Below are 19,724 nucleotides of genomic sequence, written 5' to 3'. Positions count from 1 at the left end.
TTAAGTTTTGGTATACTGGCTCAGCGGCACTTTCTGTTGGATTATTTAAATAAATCAAGAGTTTTTCTTTGGAATATCTGCCTCCGGGACCTCCCTTCACCACCACCATCGTTATGACACAAAGCACTCATCTCCTCTGCTATGGGTTGTGAGATACAACCCATAGCAGAGCAGGAACATTCTTATTTCTGACCATGCTTGGGTTCTTGGGTTCTTCAGAGCTGTCGCTGCAGTTGCCATCTTCCGTGTTCTTTTGGCATTTAACAGCACACTAGAACACTTTTAGGTGTATGTGGTGCCCACGTTATGTCCTGAGGAATTACATCCCCGGTACCAATGGTACCTTTGGTACTGTAGAAAAACGAGTATAAAACCGAAGTATCAGTTCTCGTGACGTCCCTAATCATGTCAATATGGACCAAAATCTATTGAGTACTGTTTTCAACACCTTTTTGAAAGTATGCCACAAAGAATTGAGGCAGTTTTGAAGGCAAAAGGGTTTCCAACCCAGTACTAGCAAGGTGTACATAATAAAGTAGCCGGTGAGTTACAACAATCCAATACTCTATAAACAGAAAAGCCATAAAAACCACTGAACTTTTTTAAGAATTTATAACTGTTTATAACGGCATTGTATTGTATTATGTTAATATTTAGTGTTTTCACTAATTGTAACGTCTGATTTTTCAATAGTTTTCAAAGTTTGCTTTAAAAAATTAATTAATTTAAAAAAAAATTTATACTTGCGGCAAAAAATTGTATACTTTATCGGAAAACCAAATATCGATATATATGGCAGTATCAATAAAATTGCTGAAACACACTCTATGGTCCCATGTTTTTTAAAAAGGTTTGTAGTAGCAATAGTTTTTGTTTTACGAGCAGTATGGAAGTCTGGACAGAAATGGACATAAAACATTATCTTATCTCAGTATCTGAACACTTGGGGAGGGTTTGGGTGACACCAGTTAAACTTTTGTGGGGAGGATGAAGTTGCAGCCCCCTTTTCTTTCCCTTTACTTTTGCCATTCATTTTTATTTTTCATGATCTATTCATGGTACCTGTGGATTATTTTTCTCCCCTTCCTTTTTCTCCTCTATTTAATTCAATCTATTTATTTACTTGTTTTGCAATACAGAGGACTGTGGTGTAGGATGGAAGCAATAGTTATGAAGATGTCTATTTTAAAGAATGAAAATGAATAAAAACTTAAATGACAAAAAATAAATGTACCCAGAAAAAGAAGGCATCCCAGGAGAAGCCAGCCAAGTACCAGGGTCTTCTGGAGGAGTGTCGGCGAGCACATTGTGGAAGTGAGCTGCAGAGGCTTCATCAGCCACTCTCTACAGAGCCTAATAGACAAATGCCACGGATCTGAAGCAAATCAGTCCTTTGATTCGCAGCCATCATTCACTATGTGCAAATGTTTCAAAGCCATCACATGAGAGGCAGTGAGAAACCAACCATGGACAGAGCAGGTAGTCAGGTGGCACAACAGGGCAAAACCTGGAAAAGAAACTGTGGTGAACTAAGGAAACTGAACAGAATTTGGTTGAACGTTGGCGAGAACAGCCATGCTTCTTTCATGTTTCCAGCAGGTGATATCAGAAGAGATTTTAGTGAGAGAAACTGCCACGTTCTCCGAAATAAACAGGCGAGAACACAAATGTAATACAAAAGGAGTTACTTTTATTCTGTATATTCATGACAAAACAATGACTATCTGAAAGGCAGCTGGAAATCCTTGACAGAGATTAATCAGCCGGGTTGGGGGTTAAATCTGGTAAAAAGTCTTGTAGTGCAACAGTACCACAGATCAGCCGCTCAGTGTGAACCTTCAGAACTCTGGAAGGTGAGAATGATCCGACAACACCTTCGTGCACCTTGAAACAAGTCTGATTCTTCAGAATTTCTTCTCTCTTCGCTCATCTTCTGTTTAACATCGAATTTTATTTTTTTTACATTTTTGAGTTATGTTTTGTAAGCCATTATAAATTAAAACATTTTTTAATATTCAGTGTGGAAAGGGAAACGAGGACAGCATCAGCACATGAAGACTTCACATGTTTACAGTATCTTGGCCGTCTTCGGTTGATGAAAGATGACTTCTGTCACAGCAGCTTTTGTTTCATGGTCAGAGTATTCTAAAGCAACCCTGCAGTATGAGAGCCACACACTGACCCCAGACCAGCATCTCCACTCAAACACAGAGCGACACAGTGCTGTGCCAGAATCACTGGATGTACCCTATAAATCAGCATTTCACACTGAATATCCTGTACTGATCAATACCCAAATGAATGAATCCCTAAATCAGTTCATGTTTGACAGGAGGACACTTTTGATGAAGTGAAACCCCGACTACATGTTTCTACGGCAGTCCGATAACTTCATCACCCTCCTCTCTCCTCTCCAGTTCTGATCACATGCCAACTGAAATAATTTCAACGCTCTCATTTGGATGCTGTGATGTCATCATAAGGGTTATTTAACAGGTTATCTAAATACCAGTTTGATCAGACATACAGGTGTGCTTTGTATGAGCTACTTATTTTAGAACTGAGCTGTTATTTAGTTATTTCTCGCTTCTTCTTCTATTTTCAGCTGGAACACAAACATTTCCCAATCTGACATTTTCAAAATCAAATTTTGATAAATTTCTGTGCCAAGAATCAAAAGGTTTCCCCGATAATTTCCTCTTCATTGTACACAGCTGAATCCAGCCATGATCCTGACTTTCCTGTTTCTACCATTCAGCATCTAACTGCTGCGCTCTGGTTTGAGGAGACACACCCCTCTTTCCATTTCCTACTTCACACACTTACTCCAACAGGTTGGGTTGGGAGAGAAAGACAGTTGGGTCTGGCATCCATTCAGCTCTGGCCACACCTTCATACCTGTGCATTACAGTGAATACTTCTCCTGCCCTGAATCCATCAGATGGTAACTTTCCCTTCTATGACTTGGGCTTTAAAAACAGGACTGACGACACAACAGTTTTGTATAATAACAATAATAGAAAGATTAGTTGTAGAAAAAATAATAAATGTCCTTAGTTGTTTTAAACCTTTTCATCTCATGAAAATACAGAAACAGATTTCTATGTAATTTCACAGGCCAGGGATCCAGAGAGCTATCAGAAAAAAGGTTAAAAAGCTTTTGTAACCATCATACGTGGCATATAATAAGTCTGCAGAACCATTTGGCCTTTAAAAACATAAATATGTCAGACTTACAACCGCATTTGTCTCAGGACTCAGCAACACACCAGAGAACATACAGCAACAAGAAATAAATAGATAATACATAAGAATACATCATACAGGACAGAGAGTGGGACTATGGGTACAAAATGAGAAGGGAAAGTATTGCACTAGATGAAGGTAATTGCAATAGAGAGACATTGTTGTGGTAGCTGCACAACAGCAGCATTAGGAGGATTGCACAAGAAGAGTGAGAAACCTGGAGAAAAGTACTGATGCAGAGTGAGATGTGTTCTTACAGCCTGTTTATGAGTCAACTTTACACATGCAGGAACTTTTAATATGTGAGAGAACATTAGTGTCAACATATGAGTTAGAGACACTCATCAAAGGTGATGATGGTGTTAGCTACAAAGAGCTTAATGGAACGGCTCCATCTACTTGAATGCTCTTGCAAAGGCTTCTGTCCCAACTGGGTCCCTCCGTTGGTCCCAGGATTGTCGTCTAGCAGCTCCTACACCACGCCTAAGACAATCCAAACTCTGTTCATGTGTCGTCCCACGATGGTGGAATGACCTACCGAGCGCTACCAGAACAGGGGCGTCCCTGTCTATCTTCAAGAAGCTCCTGAAAACCCAGCTCTTCAGAGAGCATCTCCTATCCCAGCACTTACCTTGTACTTCCCTACCCCCTCTATCTCTGCACTTTATCTTTCTGCACTTCCTTCTATGCCTGCACCCTATCTCTACTCTGTCCCCTCTGACAGAGTCGGACTCCTGGGTTCCTGCTATGTAGCTTATTGTTAGCTTATTGTTAGCTTTTTATAAAGCTGTTATATCTTCATTTGTAAGTCTCTTTGGATAAAAGCGTCTGATAAATACATAAACAGAAACAGAAACATCAAAGGGCTACGTGAGTTCACACAGCTGTTTCAAACAAGACTAGAAAATGTCCGACATGTCCTGTTCATGCAGATACAGTCAAGTGGACTCATCATGCAGAGGATGCATTCACAGTGTCATCAACCTGGCGTGTCATTAACCTGGCGTGTCATTAACCTGGCGTGTCATTAACCTGGCGTGTCATTAACCTGGCGTGTCATTAACCTGGCGAGTCATTAACCTGGCGTGTCATTAACCTGGCGAGTCATTAACCTGGCGTGTCATTAACCTGGCGAGTCATTAACCTGGCGAGTCATTAACCTGGCGAGTCATTAACCTGGCGTGTCATTAACCTGGCGAGTCATTAACCTGGCGTGTCATTAACCTGGCGTGTCATTAACCTGGCGAGTCATTAACCTGGCGAGTCATTAACCTGGCGTGTCATTAACCTGGCGAGTCATTAACCTGGCGTGTCATTAACCTGGCGAGTCATTAACCTGGCGAGTCATTAACCTGGCGTGTCATTAACCTGGCGTGTCATTAACCTGGCGAGTCATTAACCTGGCGTGTCATTAACCTGGCGAGTCATTAACCTGGCGTGTCATTAACCTGGCGAGTCATTAACCTGGCGAGTCATTAACCTGGCGAGTCATTAACCTGGCGTGTCATTAACCTGGCGAGTCATTAACCTGGCGTGTCATTAACCTGGCGTGTCATTAACCTGGCGAGTCATTAACCTGGCGAGTCATTAACCTGGCGTGTCATTAACCTGGCGAGTCATTAACCTGGCGTGTCATTAACCTGGCGAGTCATTAACCTGGCGAGTCATTAACCTGGCGTGTCATTAACCTGGCGTGTCATTAACCTGGCGTGTCATTAACCTGGCGAGTCATTAACCTGGCGTGTCATTAACCTGGCGTGTCATTAACCTGGCGAGTCATTAACCTGGCGTGTCATTAACCTGGCGTGTCATTAACCTGGCGAGTCATTAACCTGGCGTGTCATTAACCTGGCGAGTCATTAACCTGGCGTGTCATTAACCTGGCGAGTCATTAACCTGGCGAGTCATTAACCTGGCGTGTCATTAACCTGGCGAGTCATTAACCTGGCGAGTCATTAACCTGGCGTGTCATTAACCTGGCGAGTCATTAACCTGGCGTGTCATTAACCTGGCGAGTCATTAACCTGGCGAGTCATTAACCTGGCGTGTCATTAACCTGGCGTGTCATTAACCTGGCGAGTCATTAACCTGGCGAGTCATTAACCTGGCGTGTCATTAACCTGGCGAGTCATTAACCTGGCGTGTCATTAACCTGGCGAGTCATTAACCTGGCGAGTCATTAACCTGGCGTGTCATTAACCTGGCGAGTCATTAACCTGGCGTGTCATTAACCTGGCGAGTCATTAACCTGGCGAGTCATTAACCTGGCGTGTCATTAACCTGGCGAGTCATTAACCTGGCGAGTCATTAACCTGGCGAGTCATTAACCTGGCGAGTCATTAACCTGGCGTGTCATTAACCTGGCGAGTCATTAACCTGGCGAGTCATTAACCTGGCGTGTCATCAACCTGGCGTGTCATTAACCTGGCGAGTCATTAACCTGGCGTGTCATTAACCTGGCGAGTCATTAACCTGGCGAGTCATTAACCTGGCGTGTCATTAACCTGGCGAGTCATTAACCTGGCGAGTCATTAACCTGGCGAGTCATTAACCTGGCGAGTCATTAACCTGGCGAGTCATTAACCTGGCGTGCACATGAATTCCTCAAAGATCTGTCAGGCGCTAACTGATATTGACCCTGACATGTTTGATACCAGCTGAGGAGAAGGGAGTTTCTTTTTGTGCAGCTTCTAACTTGATTCAGATCTTCGGGCTGAGTTTGGCCGTTGTTTGTGTTAGACCCTTTCTTTGTTTGGACTGACCTAAAACAGGCATAGAGCTGGCTGAGTAAGAAAAAAAGCTTTAAAAAGTTTTAAACTCTTCACATTTCCAACTTTTTGAATCCATCTTCACTATCCCACTGGACAGCACAGACCAAAATAGTTTTTAGACTGAGTGGCAATGCAGGATGTACATAGGTATTTTCTTATCTATGAATATTAGGAGTTACAGTAATAATATTTATAATAGTGTCTCCAGTGGTCAGGTGAAGAAGCAGCTGGAGGGACTGAACCACAACAAGGCTGCAGGTCCAGATGGTGTCAGCTCTGGGGTGGATGGATGCCTTGTTCCAGTACTTAAGTAATCCCATCCATTTGTCCTCAACGCCTATAGATCAGTTTCTGTAACATCCCATATCATGAAAGTCCTGGAGAGATGGTTATAGAGTCACCTCAGGAGGCCTTTCAGGACCCACTACAGTTTGCTTATTGTCCTCGTATTTAAGATGCCATCATCTGCCATCAGCCCGTTCTCATCTGGAAGCACTGTGAGGATCATGTTCTTTGATTTCTCTGCAGCTTTTAATACACTTCAGCTTGAAGTGTTATGTTAGAAGCTGCAGGAAATTCAGGTGGGTGCCTCCACAGCCACTTTGATTATTGACGACCTGACAGTCTGAGGGTTGTGTGTCTGAGAAGGTGGTCAGCATCACAGGAGGACCTCAGGGACCTGTACTCACACAGTTTCTCTTCACTGTACACCTCAGACTTCCAGTACAACTCAGAGTCCTATCATCTACATCGCAACGGAGCAATAACAGAAAAAAGATGTGCGCCAACCCACCCGGGCGCACGCACGACACACTAACTAGTTGTGCTGGATAAATTGTGACCGGGGTGCACTTTAGTTCCATTTTGTTGTCATAGCTCCTCAAACATCGAAATAATTAAAAGCAAGACTGAAGTTTATGCATTTGTTTTAAATAAAAGTAACGTTAATACATTTCTAAGACATTTTCTGAAATTCTAAGATGATTTTAGACATTTTAAGGCCTTAAATTCAAATGAAACATTTTGACTTTTTAAAACCCCGCGGAAGTGGAAGTGCTTATATCAAAGATGTCCAGGTCAGATTTTGAGAAAATCAAGAAAGAAAATATTCAACAAGAGAAGATATTTTGGTTGAAATGTTTGCTGATAAAGTTTCAGAGGGTGAGAATTTCCCTTTGAGAGCGATGGTTGGCTGTCAATAGGAAAGGAGAGTGATGGATCAGAGGACAGTGAGAGCAGTGATTTCAACCCGTTGCTGTGCAACAGCGTACAAGATCAATATGATAAGAGAGCAGATGAACATGGAAGCACCACAGGGATGTTCTGAATGTGGCAGCAAACAAGTGTGTCAGTAGGAATGAGGACTGGGTTTCTCTGAAAACTGATGAAGGTACCAGCAGGGAAGTAGAGACTTCAATGAGCCTGTTGCCTATCGAGGAGACAGATGTGACAGATGCTGAGCCCACTGAGTTGTTGTCCCTCTTCCTAACTGATGATTTCTGGACACTGAGAACAAATGAAACTCAGATATAAACACCAGTTCATGGCTTCTCGAGCACTGAAGCCAGAATCACGATCTGATTGAAAGACATTTAACTGATTTTCTATTGTATTGTTCACTGGTGTTGGATAAAGTGACAACACCAGAGCAACGTGAAGACGTGAAGGTATTCATTGCACATTAGTGAAGTGTCCATATGCACCACCGCTCCACACCGTCATCTTGTCAAATGCCCTCCTTCTGAATGAAGTGGACCTGTTACCCGTGAGGTGCCGACTGGAAAGAGCTTTCAGTGACACTTGGATCCTGACAATGGCTCGAGGAGTTGGCCTCTGAGATCAGCCTAAACAATTTCATATGCATTACGTTTGACAGTCGATGAAAAAGTGGTGGGGTGTATATCAATGATAGGTGCTGTAACAGCATCAAGACGCACCTTAAAGTGTGCACACCTGACCTGGAGATGTGAACACTGTCCCTGCACCTCCAATGTCTCCCCAGGAGCTCCACGTTGTTGTGATTAGCTGTCTTTGCACCTCAGTTCCAACCAACACATTACAGACAATCATAGGAGAAACCACCAACAACTGTCAGTCATACATCAACGGAAAAGACTCTATGCCCCCCCCCCGTCTTCTCCTTTTACTCTACCAGAGCTTCATTCAGCCAATCCTCTTGTATGTTCCACCTGTTTTTTCATCATGTTACCAGTCACCAACCAATCCGAACCCATACAGTTGTTAAAATAATTGGGTCTCCCCACACCGTGTCCCACTGAGCTACATAACAGGTCCATCCTGAACATTGCAGCCTCAGTGGGTGCTCTGAGGAACAGGCCCTGTTAACTCCACAGTACGTTGAAGGCTCTATTTCTATTCGTTGTTTTGTGCTATGGCATCATTGTCTGTGGCTGTTCTGTCTGTCACAGTCATAATGTTATATGTAATGTCCACTCAAAATGTCTCCGTGAGAAAGACTTCCCCTCAAGTCCAAGTCTCCATATTTTTATAGTAATTCTATCAACTTTCTGTTTCATGTCAATCTTTTGCCATAAAACAGGAAACTCTCGATAATGTACGGTGCTATTCCGCTGATATAACTGAGAATAGTTCAGCCTGAATATGTCTCCATGGCAGTGCTGACTCATTCTCACAGCACCACCAAATGGCTGCAGGGCATTAGCCTGATGTCACAAGTACAGTGGTGTGTCACTGTTGGATGTTCTTTGATGCCACATGATTTACAGAGGAGAGAGGGATCATATTCCCACCATCTGGGAAAAGTTTTTAATTGCCCCCCCCCCCCTCTCCTAATATATCACTGTAAGTGTAGCCTATCTTACATAAATGAAATACTCATGCTAATCACCTACGTAAAAAACATGGGCTGGAAAGTTTTGGGCTATCACCCTCCTCCTCCTGAGATTCCTCATCATGGTTTGGGCCTGTCCAGCCCCCCCCCCCTCCAGCTCAGCTGAGTAACATTAGAGCTTTCTCCTCTCCCTCTGCTCCTCACTACTAGTGATTTCCAGCTGGAGGTAACTACTTTGTAAAGGCCAAGTTTAAACAAAAGAATGTGTCCATCATTTCCACTTCCACTTCCAGTAAAACATGCTCCAGCTGTAACCACAGTGTTTTTCTTGTCTATTAAATCATAGTTGAATCGTTCTTTAGTCTGTGGGATCATTTTGGTACACTGAACTGAAACCATCCTAGCTCTGTTCATTTTGCTTTGTTAGAAGGCCGGCCGTCATGAGTTCATTAATCAGGTAAAACTTTGTCTTTTGTACACAATGATAACATCTTTGGGATAATCTTTGAATGAACATAGTCCAAACAGTTTCTTTTTTCTCAATGCATATAAATGGCTGTAAAGCTTAGATTTCTGTTAATATATGCTAAAGAATATGTGTAATAATGGTGAAAAGATTCTGGACCTGAATGGACATTGACTGAAAAACATTAAAGGTTCTGAATCAATGTATCATTTATTCCTTCCATATTTGAACTAATGTAAAAAATTAAAAAGAATACCAATAACTTTGAAAACTTGTATGACGAATCATTCTCCAATTTGGGATTTTGTGCTCGGCTCAAAACTAAAAAGTTTTTCCATCTGAGATAATATGTGAGCCAGCAGTTATATACAGTTATCTCTGCTGTCTGTGCATCCAAAGCTGGGCTCATCACGATGATTATAGATACAATGCAACATTTCCCTTTTTTATTGACCGTGAGCTGTTATCCATCGTCACATGTGACCCTTACGTGTGCAAATGTGTGCGATAGAGACATAAACAGGGTAGACTAAGACGTGCCGTGCTTGTACTGTAAAAGTCAGCTACCCTAAAACAGTGCTATCTAAGTATAGTCCACTTACTGTACAGCCTGGTTCTCTGTGTTAGGGTGACAGGCCAGTTGATTCAGCACAGGAAACAGATATTTGGACAATATTCAGTGCATCAAGGTAAGCACTTTGTGATGAAAATGTTTGATCAGGAAACAGAACTGAGCTCAGAAAGACGGCAGCAACCCCAGGAGCACTTTTACATGTAGAATGCTTCAAATGGAAAGACAGCAGGCATCCATCCATCCATTATCCATCATCCATCCATCCATCCATCCATCCATCCATCCATCCATCCATCTATCTATCCATCCATCTATCCATCCATCTATCCATCCATCATCCATCCATCCATCCATCCATCCATCATCCATCATCCATCTATCCATCCATCCATCCATCCAATAATCCATCATCCATCTATCCATCCATCCAATAATCCATCATCCATCCATCCATCATCCATCTATCCATCAGCCATCCATCATCCATCTATCCATCATCCATCCATCCATCCCTCCATCCACCCATCTATCTATCCATCCATCTATCCATCTATCTATCCATCCATCTATCCATCCATCTATCCATCCACCCATCCATCCCTCCATCCACCCATCTATCTATCCATCCATCTATCCATCCATCTATCCATCCATCAGCCATCCATCATCCATCTATCCATCAGCCACCCATCATCCATCCATCTATCCATCCACCCATCCACCCATCCATCCCTCCATCCACCCATCTATCTATCCATCCATCTATCCATCCATCTATCCATCCACCCATCCATCATCCATCTATCCATCATCCATCCATCCACCCATCTATCCATCCATCTATCCATCATCCATCCATCATCCATCCATCTATCCATCATCCATCCATCTATCCATCCATCCATCATCCATCCATCTATCCATCAGCCATCCATCATCCATCTATCCATCAGCCATCCATCATCCATCCATCTATCCATCTATCCATCCACCCATCCATCTATCCATCCATCTATCCATCCACCCATCCATCTATCCATCAGCCATCCATCATCCATCATCCATCTATCCATCTATCCATCCATCCATCTATCCATCCACCCATCCATCCAAATAGCATCCATCCATCTATCCATCCATCTATCCATCATCCATCTATCCATCCACCCATCCATCTATCCATCAGCCATCCATCATCCATCATCCATCTATCCATCTATCCATCCATCCATCTATCCATCCATCCATCCATCCATCCACCCATCCATCCAAATAGCATCCATCCATCTATCCATCCATCTATCCATCATCCATCTATCCATCCATCCATCCATCCATCCATCCATCCATCCATCCATCTATCCATCCATGGTTTGTACCCTGCGTTGGTTTGGTTTGTACCCTGCGTTGGTTTGGTTTGTACCCTGCGTTGGTTTGGTGTGTACCCTGCGTTGGTTTGGTGTGTACCCTGCGTTGGTTTGGTTTGTACCCTGCGATGGTTTGGTGTGTACCCTGCGTTGGTTTGTACCCTGCGTTGGTTTGGTTTGTACCCTGCATTGGTTTGGTGTGTACCCTGCGTTGGTTTGGTTTGTACCCTACGTTGGTTTGGTGTGTACCATGCGATGGTTTGGTTTGTACCCTGGTTTGGTTTGTACCCTAAATTGGTTTGGTGTGTACCCTGCGTTGGTTTGGTGTGTACACTGCGATGGTTTGGTTTGTACCCTGCTTTGGTTTGGTGTGTACCCTGCGTTGGTTTGGTGTGTACACTGCGATGGTTTGGTTTGTACCCTAAGTTGATTTGGTTTGTACCCTGCGTAGGTTTGGTTTGTACTCTGCGTAGGTTTGGTTTGTACCCTGCGTTGGTTTGTACCCTGCGTTGGTTTGTACCCTGCGTAGGTTTGGTTTGTACCCTGCGTTGGTTTGTACCCTGCGTTGGTTTGTACCCTGCGTTGGTTTGGTTTGTACCCTACTTTGGTTTGGTTTGTACCCTAAATTGGTTTGGTGTGTACCCTGCGATGGTTTGGTTTGTACCCTGCTTTGGTTTGGTTTGTACCCTAAATTGGTTTGTACCCTGCTTTGGTTTGGTTTGTACCCTAAATTGGTTTGGTTTGTACCCTGCGATGGTTTGGTGTGTACCCTGCGTTGGTTTGGTTTGTACCCTCCGTTGGTTTGGTGTGTACCCTGCGTTGGTTTGGTTTGTACACTGCGATGGTTTGGTTTGTACCCTGCGTTGGTTTGGTTTGTACCCTACGTTGGTTTGGTGTGTACCCTACGTTGGTTTAGTTTGTACCCTGCGTAGGTTTGGTTTGTACCCTGCGTAGGTTTGGTTTGTACCCTGCGTTGGTTTGGTGTGTACCCTGCGTTGGTTTGATTTGTACCTTGCGTTGGTTTGGTTTGTACCCTGCGTTGGTTTGGTTTGTACCCTGCGTAGATTTGGTTTGTACCCTACGTTGGTTTGGTGTGTACACTGCGTTGGTTTGGTGTGTACCCTGCGTTGGTTTGATTTGTACCTTGCGTTGGTTTGGTTTGTACCCTGCGTTGGTTTGGTGTGTACCCTGCGTTGGTTTGGTTTGTACCCTGCGTTGGTTTGGTGTGTACCCTGCGTTGGTTTGGTTTGTACCCTGCGTTGGTTTGGTTTGTACCCTGCGTAGATTTGGTTTGTACCCTGCGTTGGTTTGGTGTGTACCCTGCGTTGGTTTGATTTGTACCTTGCGTCGGTTTGGTTTGTACCCTGCGTTGGTTTGGTTTGTACCCTGCGTTGGTTTGGTTTGTACCCTGCGTTGGTTTGGTGCGTTTGGTTGTGCGCGTCCTCAAAAATGAATGTTACACGTATGCAAGCGTGTAGTGGGTGTGTAAGGCTTAGTTTTAATGTGTTTCATCACGCTCGGTTTAGGGCTCTACGAAACCGCTGCTGTTGCTTTTCTGTCTTGATGTTAAGATCAACAAAATGTTAACGTCTTCTCATGACGCCGTGCTAACAGTTTACCAGAGTAACTGCATGTACGCACGGTGAAACAGCGAGTACATTACCAGCCTGAGAGCGATCCCAACCCGCTGGGAAACAGAATCAAAAGCACACCATTCTAAAGCCAAATAAACTCTGCTTTCCAGAGGAAACACAACACTGTCAGTGGGGAGAAGCTCCAAAAAGAACAGCTCTGACATTGTGAAATACCCAAATGCAGGCTGCTTTTTTAAAGTCTCACACAGACTCTTCAGAACAGTCTAAAGATGCCTGTACAACTGTCACAGTTAGGGTTTGAAGGAAGTGAAAAACACAGTTCCTGGGCCCTTCTGACTGGGGATCACTTTTTAAAAAAGATGTTTGTGCTATGAAGGTCTTTCTGGAGAAAAGTGCTTCGTTTGGTGCTTAGTTGCAAAGTTTCAGTCTTACTAAATGATATGATGAAGTGCCTCATGTCCTCATTTCTGCTTTGCTGGAACTTCTGATTGATTATTCATTCTAAGCTAAAAGTAGACCGACCACTTGGGTTACTTCTGAATCTAACATTGTGTTGAATAGTGGTTATTACTTACAGAAAAGAATTCACTGATATCCAGTGAATGAATGAGTTTGAAGGGTCTGAACCCCCCCATTCTCAGCAGGGGTCTCTGATGCTGAGGAGGCTCTTTTCTAATAGTGAACCATTGCTACTTTCTAAAAGGCTGTTGTTAAACCTTCCTTCCATCTCTGAGCAGCACCTGGCAGCTGTCTTCGTATCGCTGCCTTCATCATACAAACAAAGCAAAGCAACACTTTCAGGGAATCAAGTGTTCCTGCTGGGTAGAAAAGTACGTTACCGAATATATTCACTTTCCATGTCGGCAAACACGGTTTTACCTTTCTGTCGAGCTTCTTCCGTTTATTTCCCGGTCCTTTAACTCCGTGAAACATTCATTTCTTTCTTGGAGGGCAGAAGCGGCCCCTCCGCTCGCTCTAATGCTCTTTTCAGGAAGAAAACTTTCCAAACTCCCGTCACTCCTTCGTGGACATCGCCAGAGGTCTCCGTAGAAAGAAGTTAGTTTGCGGCCACAAAGCCCACGTCTTCCCCAGCTAATTTCATTTTCAAACGTCTAGAAAGAAATAGTAACCTACATGAGAAGGAACAGGAACTCCCTCCAGCCTGGCCTGCTGCATGAGAGGAATTTACAGCCCCCCTTCTCCTCCCAAACTTCTTCTACATCTAATGGAAACTGGATGAAATCTTTCTTTTTTTTCATCCAGGGGCCGGAAATCCCTCCTCCTCTCTACTTTTTTGCTAATTCTTTTAAAACAGTCACATAAAGGATCAGCACACAGATCACATCAACATTAAACTCCAAATTTAAGCGCCAGCCCCGAGTTATAGCTGGAATATAACATAAAGTCCACTTTTTCATTGATACATAAGTGGATTCGCAATGAAAGTGGGACTTAAATCATTTCCAGGCTCTAGCCTGCTTTGTTGAGCTCCTTTTAAAGAAACCAGCCTAAATCTGCCTGCACAGTTCATCTTCCTTCATAACACAGTAATTAGACGTTGATGGAGGCAAAAACAAAAAACGACAAAAGGAGCCTTGTGACTCCTGATCTCTCCGCTGCCTTCAAGTACCGTCGGATATGTAGGAAAGTCAAGTGTCAGTGCGTGTGGTTACTAAATCTTTAGACTGCCGTTTTATTTCAGCTACAATTACTTTCCCTATACATGACGCCTCAGCTAACATTTGAAACCCAGATCTGGACCATGAATTATTTGGTACTTGTGTTTTAGCATCTCCCTATTTGATCTGATTTATGGTGGATTATAACAGCCTGTGGTTTTATTACCATTAATGCATCACACAGGATTCTGATCATTGTTGCATCTTGGAATTAAAAAGTACTGGATAAACAATTTACATCTGAAGCATTTTTTAAAATAAACGATGCCTTTCAATAGGAAACTTTTATTGTTCCTGTTTGCTTGAATATTGGAAGCTCTGTTTTGATCGTTTATCATAATATACACCCTATTTTATAAAAAGCATCTCTCCCTGATAAATTGTTAGGTGTTTAAATAGGAATCAGTATTTGTATCCACCGGGGCTCTGGGAGCCCTGCTAAGGCTGGTCTTGGTCACGCTCAGGATCAGAGTTTCTTGTGGTCTTTGGCAGGGTTCAAACTGTTAATAGTTAAATGGTTTAATGAGATCAAATATAAATGCTGATGATACATATTAACACAGAACTGGTGAAAACATCTCTGTCTCTTTACAGGTTGTCAACGGATTTATTGACAGATTTAATGAATTGATGGCAGCAAAGGGTTAGATTAAGTTGGGTTAAATTCTACATTTTCTGCTCATGTTTCTGGTAAAACTTGCGATGTTGTTGCAGAAGAGCTAACCTCAAATTTAGAAAAAGTATCAGCTTGGCTTAAAACATCTGCACCTGAATGTTAGAATGAAAGGTGATCTCACTGAGAAAGAAGCAGAGCAGACACATTTAGATCAGCTGTAAAACAGTAAAGTCATGTTAAAATAACCTCTAAAAGAATAAAGGCTGACATTTACTGCTTTCAGAGGATAAAAACCTGTTTGACATCTGACCCTCTGGTCTTGCTGTTTTTAAATTCTGATATTTTCACATATTTCACATATTGTTAAATCTGAATTCAACAACAAACTTGTACTAATGTCTAGTTTTAAACATTGTGTTCTTCCTGGATTTATTTTTGACATTTGATTACTTCTTTTCTCTTCACTGTGATGCTTGCATTGAAAAGCTGTTTTCAGATTATCAATACATTTTAAAATAATTAAATTAATTGATAATAATTGTTCTAGTAAAAAAACAAAACTTCTATTATTATTGTGAACTCACATGTTACATAACTATATCTATGGTACTCTTAAAGTACAGACCAATGATCAACCAGCATCAGAGTCTGTAGATAAACGTATTGTTTGGACTGTCCTCACTCTCTGGGCTGAATGAGAGAAGAAGGAAGCAGGGATAGTTTAATGCTCAGTCACGATGACCCAACCAGAGGAGCCTCAGCTCTTTCCTTGTGATCTGGGTGGTCCTAGATGCCTTCAATAGGATCAATGCACAACCTTTCACCGATTACATTACACTAATTACTCAACTTTAATCACCATCACTGTGAATTTTGCTTCAGTTATTTCATCAAATGTTGTGGATTTAAAGAAAAAGAGCTTCTAATGGTAATTGTCCTCAGGATGGGGCCTAAACCCATCTGAGACCACTACTAGGGCTGATCTGAGGAGAGGGATCAGGGCCGTCAAGCTGGCCTATAAAAGCAAAATTGAGGACATAGTCTTGGATCCGAGGCGTGTGTGGCAGGAGCTACAACATCCCACCAACTACAAAGGCAGCCAAAAGCCAATAACAACAACAGATGGAGCCTTGCTGTCAGAGGAGCTTAATGACTTCTTTGCCCACTTTGAGACCAGAAGCTCCTCCACTCCACCCTCCTGGTCACAGACACTCCTGCCGTCACTATTCAACAGCATGAGGTGAGGCAGGTTCTCAAAGTGGTGAATCCAAGGAAGGTGCTCACTGTGACAAACTCTATCCTGTCTTCACCGCCATCTTCAGTTTATTTCTCACCCAGGCCATGGTCCCCTCTTCTCTGAAACCAGCAATAAGCATCCCTGTTCCAAAGAAACCATCTTCAAGCAGCCTATCAGACCACAGACCTGTGGCCCTCACCCCCTCATAATGAAGAGTTTTGGGAGATCCACAGATGACGCCATATCCATCATACTCCACACTGCCTTGAACCACCTGGAACACAGGAACAGCTACGTCAGGATGCTTTCTGTGGATTACTCCTCCACCTTTAGCACCATCATCCCAGACATCCTGAGACCCCCACCCCCCCCACCCCACCTGGCCCTCACCTTTCCTCCACAAACACACTCAGCACCGGCTCTCCTCAGGGCCATGTGTTAAGTCCCCTCCTCTATTCATTATGCACCTCTGACTGTTCACCAACATTTCCATCTAACTCTTATTGAGTATTTCACTACTGTGGTTGTACTTATTACAGGTGGCGATGAGTCTGCCTACAGGCAGGAAGTCCAGAACCTGTCCGAGTGGTGCTCTGTCAACAAGCTCATCCTCAACACTACAAAAACCAAAGAACTCATAATCGACTTCAGGAAAAACAACACAGGTCACCGGCCTCTCTTTATAAAGGACGAGTGTGTGAAGAGGGTTCACTTATTCAAACTCCTTGACGTCCAAATCTCAGACTGTCTGTCATTCTCATAAAAAAAACACCTCAGCAACAGCACAAGTGTCTCCACCTCCTGAGTATCCTCAGGAAAAACCAACTGAGTGAAAAGCTGCAGGTGTCCTTTTACAGATCTACAGTCGAGAACATCCTGGCCTACTGTGTCTCTGTTTGTTTTGCTGGATGTTCTGTTGCAGACAAGAAAGTTATCCAGAGAATCATCAAGACAGCAGAAAAAAATCATCAGTTGCCCCCTCCCCTCTCTGCAGAGATGGAGACTCGAGCTGCACAAACAAAGACTTGACTTGGACTTGAGGTTTGGGACTCTCTTCAATCTGTATTTCACTAAATTATTGTGATTGATGTTTATTTCATTCATTCCGATGTATAACAAGGCTGATGGCAGGCTGAGCGCAACATAGCCTCTGATATCCAAACTACCGTAACCATGGCAGCGTCAAGATCATCTGGAACTTTGCCATATGTTGTCATATCTGGTTATAAAGCAAACAGCCACTTGCAAAGTGTGTGGTACCAGGATAAATGATGCCAGGCTCAACTGCGTCCAACTTCATCAGGCACCTGAAAACGCACAAGGACAGGTCAGTCTCCTACTCACCTGTTTGAACTGCTACCCTCCGGCAGGCGTTAAAGGTCCATCAAATCCAGAACCTCCAGACTCACTAACAGCTTTTATCCACATGCTGTAACTTCATTAAACAAACAGATCATAAACCCTCCCACCTGCCACTCTCTTGCATGTGAACACTTGCTCTGCATTTTAAATGGTTGTATGTATATTTATTGTGTATTGCTGTATATATCTAATTATTTATATTGCATGTATGTCCCCAGTGGAGTTTCACTTTTGGATTTCGTTGTACTGTGATGTACAATAACAATAAAGGCTTTCAATTCAATTAAAAATTAATCAAAGATCTAATTAATTGGACATGATATGTTAAAAATAATCTTAGGGTGAGAGCATTTATAACAAAGCTAAGGATACCAGAACAAATAAAAACTTAAACTGGGAACAATATGGAGCAACATGGTAGTTTGCAGGTTATTTGGCATCAGAGAGAAAAGGTGCTTTTAAGCTTTGTGATTCATTATTTCCTGTGATGATGCTCAGCTGATCTTCAGTTGGACACTTTGCTCTCAGACCTAACTTCCAACTTTCTGTTGAACTTCTCTTTTTTTATTATTTATGTTGGTCTCTGGATACTCATAAATCACTGGGACTGATCTATTTTGGTTGGTAAAGCAACATTTTCATGGTTTTTCAACCCTGACATTTTGTCTGATGACCTGTGTGGTCATTTAACATCAAACCAGAGAGTGAGATGTGAGGAAATCAGACACTAAGGGCTACCGGGAAAGTTGCAGACTGGGCCTCAGACTTCAACTGGGGCTGATTTAGCTGTAAAAGATGGAAGAGCATAAAGTGTTCTGCTTTTCCAAGGACATGGTGTCAGATTCATCACAGCTCATTCTGGATTATGTGGCTGCATATCCAGTATTAAAATGTATCAGAGTGTATGTGGGGAGCAATGAATCAATAGTCTGAAAAAGGACTGAAAAGGACTTTGCTTTTTTAAACACAGCAATCACAGCACATCTTTTTCTGTGGCTGCTGCTAAATTCAGATCCTCTTCCTCATCCCTTGGTGTCCCACAAGGGTCTGTTTTGGGGGCCTTAATTGTTTCTTTTATATCTGCTCCCTCTTCAGCATATTTGAAACTATTTTAAGGACATCTCTTATCACTGCTGTGCAGATGATATATTTATTTTAAACCCTATGATGTTTTTAAGGTACAGATCTTGCTCAGGTGCTTAATTCTGTCACAAGTTGTATGACTGACAATTTTCTACAACTTAATGAAGAGAACACTGAAGTGTGCCCCTGATACATTTTTACCTAAGATAACGGAGACTCTCGGCCCATTTATCTCATTTGTTAAACCCTCAGTTAGGAACCTCTGGGTAACTCTTGACTCAACGTTGATTTGTGTCAAGGGTGATTTGTAATCTGCACCCACACAGCTACGTCAGTCACTCCATGCACCAAAACTTTTGAATAATGAGTGATTATTTTTATATGCTGCGACACATTATTCTTTACAAAAATATATTTGACATCTTTTAAATACACAAGTTCTATTTGTAGCACGCACACTTGACTTTTGTATGTTCAATTTTGCTCATGACTTTATCTTTTAACGGTGCTGGGGAGGCTGTTTAGCAGTTGACGTGCGAGATAAGAGGTTTCTGGAGGTTTCTTTTATTTCTTTTCTCCGCTGCTTTTAATTTCGTGTCACCTGCAGTTCATAATGTCACCGAATTAAAGAAGAAATTATTTGATAAGAAAATGGCTTAAAAAACAAAACGTCTCGCCATGGCCAGGCGCTCGATGACTGCAACTAAAGCCGTGCAATCAGTTGTTGGCTCATCTTGATGGGGCGGTCCATGGGGGGGGGTCTTCTGGCATGGAGTATTGTGCAAAACGCAGCATGCCAGAATATTCTTCTAAAGCCTTTATGCTATGGAGCAGTTTGCCCCCCCCCCCCCGTATGAAGACACCCGGCCTTCAGCATACCAACAGTGCGCTCCACAACAGCCCGGGTGCACATATG

General features: G+C 42.8%; 1 protein-coding gene across 2 annotated transcripts in view; it reads right to left on the bottom strand.

Moving 5' to 3' along the window:
• Positions 1 to 14,295, bottom strand: part of amot (angiomotin) — a 48,774-nt gene extending 34,479 nt beyond the window's left edge. Inside the window, exon 1 of one of the 2 annotated variants that reach the window (XM_072375664.1) lies at positions 13,711 to 14,295. The gene's annotated coding sequence lies outside the window, so the exon portion shown is untranslated. The remainder of the gene's footprint in view (positions 1 to 13,710) is intronic. The other variant, XM_072375665.1, reaches the window with a different exon arrangement.
• Between the last annotated feature and the right edge of the window lie 5,429 nt (positions 14,296 to 19,724).

The sequence above is a fragment of the Leuresthes tenuis genome, unplaced genomic scaffold, assembly GCF_036924035.1.
Source record: "Leuresthes tenuis unplaced genomic scaffold, fLeuTen1.0.hap1 SCAF_21, whole genome shotgun sequence".
NCBI lineage: Eukaryota > Metazoa > Chordata > Actinopteri > Atheriniformes > Atherinopsidae > Leuresthes > Leuresthes tenuis.
Note: the sequence above shows the minus strand (reverse complement) of the source record. Positions and strands in the feature narration are given on the sequence as shown.